Below are 8,699 nucleotides of genomic sequence, written 5' to 3'. Positions count from 1 at the left end.
GTGAAATCCCTAGCTGTTTAACTGTTGCTACGCTCCAGTGTGGAAAGGAGAAATAACATTTCTGGAGTGGAAGTGTCAGTACACAGGAAAACATGTTTTAAAATGATAAATGGAATTATCATTATTATTATTATGCTCTAGAAATATAAATGAAACTATCCCCCAGTCAGACACACACATACACACACACTCTTTTTGCATATCTCCTCTCTGTTGCACTGCTTTCTGTCTTTATCTTCCCTGATTTCTAGAATCTTTCATGTGTATTAAGCATTCACGCCCACATGCTAAGTCACTTCAGTTGTGTCCAACTCTTTGCGACCCTATGGACTGTAGCCTGCCAAGCTACTCTGCCCACGGGATTCTCCAGGCAAGAATACTGGAGTGGGTTGCCATGCCCTCTTCCAGGGGATCTTCCTGACCTGGGATTGAACCTGCATCTCTTAGTCTCCTGCATCGGCGGGTGGGCTCTTTACCACTCGTGCCACCTGGGAAGCCCTAATTTACTGTAATATATTTCCGGACATACATTTAAAAAAATTTCCTAATTCATAAAATTCCAATTTTCATTTTCTATCCTTTCATTTTAACCAAATCTTTAATCAAGTGGATGGGAAACTAAAATATAAGGACCAAAATGTTTCTGAATTTTGTTTTATTATCTTGTGGACAAATACACTGGCACATTTTCTCCATGTGGAAAAAAAGAATAATTCCAAACTAACATTGATAAAAAGCCAAACATGATTGAGGTAACAGCAATCCTTAGTTGATCCTTAACAAGGTATTTTCTTGTTATGTATTGAAAGAACCTCTACAATCAAACTGAGCCAAACTTGACTGATTTCAATTTGTTTATCTTTCTTTTTTAACTAAGAGTTTCCAACTGATTGCACTCAGAAAAATGTGTAACACCGTCATTATGTAAACATTTTCCCTTGTTTCTCTTACTATTTGCTTTTCCTAAAGCAAACTGATTAATTTTCTTGAAGCTTAAAGAAAGAAGTCTTATATAACCTGTGAAATGTGGGACTTGAGAAGGTAGGAATGCAATTTTATGATAAACTATAAAGGAATTAGGCACAAGTGATTAGGGCATCAAACATTCATTAAAGATCATGGTCTGCTGTGGAACATAAGAGCATGATTTATGTTCACTTCTTTAAATAGCATTTCAAGCAACATAATTGAAGCAAAGCTGCAGCAGTTGGCAGTGTGGTGATGAGGAAATTGGACAGGTAGGTGGGGAAGAGAGTAGCTGCGTATAGTTGGATGGAGTGGGAAAGAGAACATCAGGGGGAGGGAGAGTAAATTAGCAGCGAAGAGAATCAAGGTGGTGGAGTCTGGTGTTTATGTACTTATTTTATCCCCTGTGTGTGTATGTGTGTATGTTCAGTCCTGTCCAACTTTTTGCAACACAGTGGACTACAGCCCACCAGGCTGCTCTGTCCATGAAATGTTCCAGGCAAGAATACTGGAGTGGGTTGCCATTTCCTTCTCCAGGAGATCTTCCCGACCCAGGGATCAAACCCAAATCTCTTGTGTACCCTGCACGGGCAGGTGGATTCCCTGCCACTACACCACCTGGGAAGCCCTGTCACCTCATATAAGGAATTACAGGCAGTTTACAGAGAATATATGCTACATACCAAAAGAGCTAGCTTTCTTTTCCCTTCCTTCCTTCCTGTCTGCCTGCCTTGTCTCCTCCTCCTCTTCCCCGCCCCCCCTTTCTTCTCTCTTTTTTTTCCCACAGACTGCTGCTTTTCAAGAAGGAATGAATTACTAAGAAAATGAAACATAAAGAAAACACTCAAATTGCTCCATCTTTTTTCAGTGAGATGAGTTCACTGACCACAGGCTTGAATATCATGTCAATGTCAAATCATTCTTAGTTCTCAATTTCTTTACTTGTCTGTCACGGACCACGCTTTTACTAGCACTGAGCTATTCAAACATAAATTAAAATAAAACTGAAGAAAGCAAACAGTCACCTACAGCATCCAGAAAACCTCATGTTAGAGAAGGAAGCACTCCTGCTCATTTGCTCCTGAATGTGGTCCTTAGCGATGTTTGCATTTGTATACATCCCTCTGGCTTCAGTGCAGTGAGTAGGAGTCGCTATTTTTCTGCTTTGTGAGTGATAGAAACCTCGCTGAACAGTTTTCAATTGGAAATGCATTCATTTGGGTGAATCCTAGGAAGAACAGAACTTGAACAGATTTCAGAGATTCGTGGAACCTGGCAATGTGATGACTACGTAATCTCCATTTTCTTTTTCTCATCCTTCCTAAACGAGCCTCAGAGTTTGTTGGGTGAGGGGAAGTAGATATGAGGGGAGCCTGACAGTTAGGACTTGGTTGTATGGGCTCTTCACCAGTGTTTGAGCCCTCTCTGCTACCAATTCCTGGAGGAGGAAATGGCAACTCACTCCAGTATTCTTGCCTGGAGAAACCCATGAACAGAGAAGCCTGGTGGGCTGCTCTCTATAGAGTTGCAAAGAGTTGGACATGACTGAAGTGACTTAGCATGCTGCAAGCACACACATAAAGAATCAGAGGGAAATGGATATTGACAACCTCCACCCTGCTGGGGGTTCCCAGTTTCTGAGATGTGGGGAGTTTAGATCTCACACTTCCCTGCAGGGGTGGGAGAAAGGTTCTAGAGAAAGGATGGGATCATATGCTTGTTGTGGAATAAGAGGCACATATGTCATAAGAATACAGTGGGGACAGCTATGGCAGGGGGATGGAAGACATGGCTTATGTTACAAGAGATCAGTGATGCCCAGGAAAGTGCTGCCGCCTGGCCACTGCAGGTCACAGACAATGAGATGGAAAAGCAGTTACCAAGCAAACGAGGAGATGGGGGAGGCCTGGCAAAGATGGTCACAGAGGAGAGCACTCTGTCACTCTCTTCTCCTTACCCCAGATCCGAGAGGGAAAGAGTCAGGAAGGACCACGTCCTTCCACTCAGAGCCACGTGAACTGCCAGCGCCCTGCTGGCTGGTGGGGTGGGGAGAACAGCTAAATTGCACAGGAGAATCAAAGTCTTCAAATAAACAGGTCTGAGTCATAGAAGCTGAATGAAACCAACTGAGCAAAAGTGACTGAAACCTTAGAGAATCAAGCTGAGATATTGCCCAGGAAGATACTCCTTAGAGGGAAACAGTGTCTCATCAAGTATTAGAGTTGTGTGTTGCATATGTGTGCTCAGTCGGGTTCGACTCTTCAATCCCATGGACTGTAGCCTGCCAAGCTCCTCCGTCCATGAGTATTTCCAGGCAAGGATACTGGAGAGGACTGTCTTGTCCTTCTTCATGAGATCTTACTCCTGCATTGGCAAGAGGATTCTTTTCATAGTCATCATTGTGTTATGTACAAGTAGTGGAGATAGCATTTATACTATCATACTTCCTGAGAAAATTTAGGCAGAGAGAGAGAGAGCAGAGGGACCAATTTAAAGGCTCCAAGAAGCTTCAATATTCATAAGTAAGGTAAGGAGGAACTTGTGAAGGGGCTTAGAGGGGAAAAATAGATGATATAATAGCATGTTGAAGAATAAAGGCCAAGTCTTACCACCATAGATCCTTCTCGACCAGAGATGAATCTTCCTTTGGTTCCTTTAGTTCTTTGACAGACCTAGTCCATTCGTCCATTAGTTGTTGGGACATCTTGGGACATACTATAATTGACAGTAAGATTTAAAGTGCCAATGAACCAAAAACTTCATGAAGCAACCCTTTAGATACGAGTCAATTGTCTTCAGTTCGTTCGATTAGTAACAAAACCTAACAGATGGAAAGCACCATGGGGCACATTTCAGTTTGAAAGTTTTTATGGGACTGGGAGAAGAATTGAAACAAAAAAGCACAATTGAAAATAAAAACAAGAAATCAACCAGCCAAACAAAAAACTACTAGAAAATCAGACACTATTCATTTTCACTCCCATTTATCAAACTGCTAAACATAATTTCTGCTTCTTTCATTTGGTTCAGAAAGTTGACATTTGAGCAGAGACATCCATTTTTAGGCTTAAGTAGAATAAGTATATTATATACGGATGGTTTTTACTGCCCAAGTGCTGTTAAAGTGAATAATCTTAAAAATGTTTGTATGGCATGAGTGAATATACAAATGAATTAAAGAATGCATGCAGTGTGTATCATACTCCAAACAACAAGAAAAATTTGAGAATGTATTAAAACTTGAATTAATATTTCTCATCTGCTTTCTAAGCAGGACATCATTTTCTAGTTAAAGAATGTCATGTAACTTATCCTAATAGAGCTTAGGCTCTGAGAAGCTTTTAATTATAAATTTTGTTTTGACTTTGTGGTTCAAATTATCTAGTGGAGCTAGAAAATTGTATATATAATTTTAAACGAAGATTTAGCTGTTAGGGTTCAGGATTAATTTTCACAATTGTTTCATTGCATTCTTTCCCTTTCAGTTCAGTTCAGTTCAGTCACTCAGTCGTGTCCGACTCTTTGCAACCCCATGAATCGCAGCACGCCAGGCCTCCCTGTCCATCACTAATTCCCGGAGTTTACTCAAACTCATGTCCATCGAGTCAGTGATGCCATCCAGCCATCTCATTCTCTGTCGTCCCTTTCTCCTCCTGCCCCCAATCCCTCCCAGCATCAGGGTCTTCTCCAATGAGTCAACTCTTTGCATGAGGTGGCCAAAGTATTGGAGTTTCAGCTTCAGCATCAGTCCTTCTAATTTTAGTATATGTGCTGCCGAAGCGAGCACAGCATCAGTCCTTCTAATGAACACCCAGGATGATCTCCTTTAGGATGGACTGGTTGGATCTCCCTGCAGCCCAAGGGACTCTCAAGAGCCTTCTCCAACACCACAGTTCAAAAGCATCAATTCTTCAGCGCTCAAACTAAGACAAAATGGCTTAAACAATATTTTATCCATCGTTGGAACGTTATTGTCTGAAGCCATTTTGGACTGAAAGATAATTTTTAGCATTTTCTAAACTCTAGAAAGCAACTTTAAACATTGGAATCTAGAAATTTCAATCAATGCATCAATTTCTTTTTAGGGAACAGTGGTAGTTAGGTCTTTGCCAAGTAGAAAAGGGGCTTTCTGGCACAAAGATACACTTTCTTGATCATATAAAGTAGCAATTATTGCCATCCAAAGCTATTTTTAAGTTGTTTGCCCTTGATTTAATGTTTGTGAAAATCAGTTCTGGCTGAGGGAAAGCTTGACTTAACTACTTAATTGGCATAAATACCACAAATGATTTGCTCTAATAAATGTGAACAGAAAGAAGTGATTCTCATCTTTTTTAAAATCCTTAATAGCAGGAATTCACTTTTGATATTTTATCATCCTTTGTTCTCAAATCACTCATTTGCCAATGGTACATCTTGCTTCATTTCTGCAGATTTTCTATACTTGTGCTGCACTGGGGCCAGTTAGCCAGAAAGCCTGGCTAGATTTTCAGTCTCTGGGGACTATATTCAGCACAGTGGTAAATGTAAGGGGAATTTGGTTGGTGTTGAGTCAACTTGGATGGTTCAATTGCCAGGAAATGGGGAAATGGAACTACGTCAGAGTTATTTGTTGGCCATGGGGCAGGGTCAAGGTTCCTAAAGGTTGCAAGCAGTCAAGTCAAAGGGCATCTGGTGTGGTATACTTGTATATTCTCATGGGGGCCGAAACAGTGTGGGTAGAAGGTTAGTACTAAGGAGTTCTCCCCACCCTGGAGGCAGGGCAGCATATTTGGGAATCAGTAATATATATTCCCTTCCTCTTCTTAATGGGTTATGTTGGTGGCTCAGTCTACAAGGAGACCGCCTGCAATGCAGGAGACCTGGGTTTGATCTCTGGGTTGGGAAGAGCCCCTGGAGAAGGAAATGGCAACCCACTCCAGTATTCTTGCCTGGGAAATCCCATGGACAGAGGAACCCGGTGGGCTACAGTCCATGGGGTCGCAAGAGTCGGACATGACTGAGCAACTAAACCACACATCTTCTGATACTTTTTATAGTTTTACTTAAATTAAAAAATTTTCACAGGTAATTACATAGATGTAATACAATATTCATAGAGTAAAAATGGTATATAATGAAACATAAGTACCTCTTCAAGCCTTCAGTTCTCTTTTCCAGAAGAAATCATTGTACCGGTGGCCTGTATACCCTCCCTCCAGAGATGGTCTAAGTATGCATGAGGACACATGTGTGTGTATAAAGACAATTTTAAAACATACAAATTGTGTCATAGTGGTTTGCTCTTTATTTCCCATTTAACAACATATCTTTCCCCACTGCATCTACATGTTGGTTCTCTCCATTTGCATCTCTATTCCGGCCCTGCAAATAGGTTCATCTGTACCACTTTTTTAGATTCCACATAGACGTGTTAATATATGATATTTGTTTTTCTCTTTCTGACTAACTTCATCCTGTATGCTCTCACAGCTCATTCCCCAGGGCAGGTCTTTGCCTACCTACATAATCTCCCTTTTCCTCTGAGTCACTGCTCAGGGACACAGGTTGCTTTTGTTCCCTTCCTACCTGATGATACGTGTGTCTTTCATATAGCCTTGGTCGCACTTGAGTCCTTCTGCCAGCTTAGAGTTAGGTTTCAGTGGAGTTGTTTCATATGTCGATGTATTTTGCACATGTTTGTGGTGGGAGGGAGGTGAGTTCCATATCTTCTTACTCCTCCATGTTGGTCAGTCTGGGCTTCGTCATTTTTATAGGTTCTGTTTCTCTATTAAAATCCAAAAATGGACAAAATATAGTAAGTATTTTACATTTTTATCTATTTTGTTCACTATCTGATGAGAAAAATAATCCTAGAAATTTTGAAGTTCTAGTCTAGTTACTCCAATGTTTAGGTCATCTATTTGTCTACTTCTGTTGACTTTTATCTCTATATTATTAGAGATAAATCTTTTTATGCTTCTTGCTTATCTGGTAATTTTATTCTATTTTATTTTATTAATGGAGTATAATTACTTTACAATGTTGTGTTAATTTCTGCAGTCCCATAAAGTGAATCAGCTATATGCATGCATTTATCTCCTCCTTCTTGAGCCTTCCTCCCACCTCACCCCTCTAGGTCATCCCAGAGCAGTGAGCTGAACTCCTTGTGCTATATAGCAGCTTCCCACTAGCTGTCAGTTTACGCATGGTAGCGTATATATGTCAATGTTACTCCCCCAATTTGACCTACCCTCCTCTTCCCTCCCGCTATGTGCACATGTCAGTTCTCTACATCTGCATCTCTATTTCTGCCCTGCAAATAGCTTCATCTGTACCATTTTTATTCAGTAATTTTTATTGTATGTACTACAGATTAAAGGTCTGTGCCCCTCCAAATTTCATACGTTGACGCCCCACCCCTCAATGTGGTTCTATTTTGGCATAGGACCTTTACAGAAGTAGGGTTAAAGGAGACCTTAAGAGTGGGGCCCCGATTTGACAGAATTAGTGTCCTTATAAGAGGAGATAAGGTGACGCTAGTGGTAAAGAATCCAGTAGTCATGTATGGATGTGTGAGTTGGACTATAAAGAAAGCTGAGTGCTGAAGAATTGATGCTTTTAAATTGTGGTGTTGGAGAAACTCTTGAGAGCCCCTTGGATTGCAAGGAGATCCAACCAGTCCATCCTAAAGGAAATCAGTCCTGAATATTCATTGGAAGGACTGATGTTAAAGCTAAAACTCCAATACTTTGGCCACCTGATGCAAAGAGCTGACCCATTTGAGAAGACCGTGATGCTGGGAAAGATTGAGGGCAGGAAGAGAAGGGGAAGACAGAGGATGAGATGGTTGGATGGCATCACTGACTCAATGGACATGAGTTTGTGTAAATTCCGGGAGTTGGTGATGGACAGGGAGGCCTGGCGTGCTGCAGTCCGTGGGGTTGCAAAGGGTCGGACATGACTGAGCGACTGAACTTAACTGAACAGTGGTGAAGAATCCACCTGCCAATGCAGGAGACACAAGAGAAGCAGATTCGATCCCTGAATCAGGAAGATCCCCTGGAGTAGGAAAAGGGTACCTCGCTACAGTATCTTTGCCTGGAAAATTCCATGGGCAGAGGAGCCTGGTGGGCTACAATCCATGGGGCTACAAAGAGTCAGATGCAACTGAGCACTGTACAGGGCACAGTAAGAAGAGATACCAGGGTCTCTGCAGTCTCAAAGAAGAGGTCGTGTAAGTACACAGTGAAACAACAGCTACCTAAGAGCCAGCAGAAGGAGGCCTCATAATGCACCCTACTTAACCAGAACCTTGATCTTGAAAGTCACAGCTTCCAGAACTGTGAGAAATAAATTTCTGTTGTTTACTTTACTTGGTCTGTGGTATTTTGCTGTGGCAGCCCAAGCAGACAAATACTAATGTCTGACATTATAGATGATGATTAGAGAAGCTCTGGATCGTGTTCTCTTTCTCAACAGTTTTGTTTGAGAAGGCGGTTAATTTACTGGTGGATTAGCTTGTCCCTCTCAAGGTCTCATCTTAGCCTTCATTCAGGGGAGGGAATGTATTTCACATTTACCATTCTTCATAGATTCTTGTTCTTATTCCCAAGCATGGCTCTCACTCCTAGGATATGGGCCTACTGAAGTCTCAGTCAAACGTCCAGGATGTTCACCAAGTTCTCTGAACTCTGGCTTGGGTCAACTCCAGTGTGTCTTCGAGGACGCGGAGATCTCTGAAATCTCCGCCC

The sequence above is a fragment of the Dama dama genome, chromosome 22 (genome assembly GCF_033118175.1).
Source record: "Dama dama isolate Ldn47 chromosome 22, ASM3311817v1, whole genome shotgun sequence".
NCBI lineage: Eukaryota > Metazoa > Chordata > Mammalia > Artiodactyla > Cervidae > Dama > Dama dama.
The sequence above is the reverse complement of the archived record's forward strand: the minus strand, read 5'-3'. Positions refer to the sequence as shown.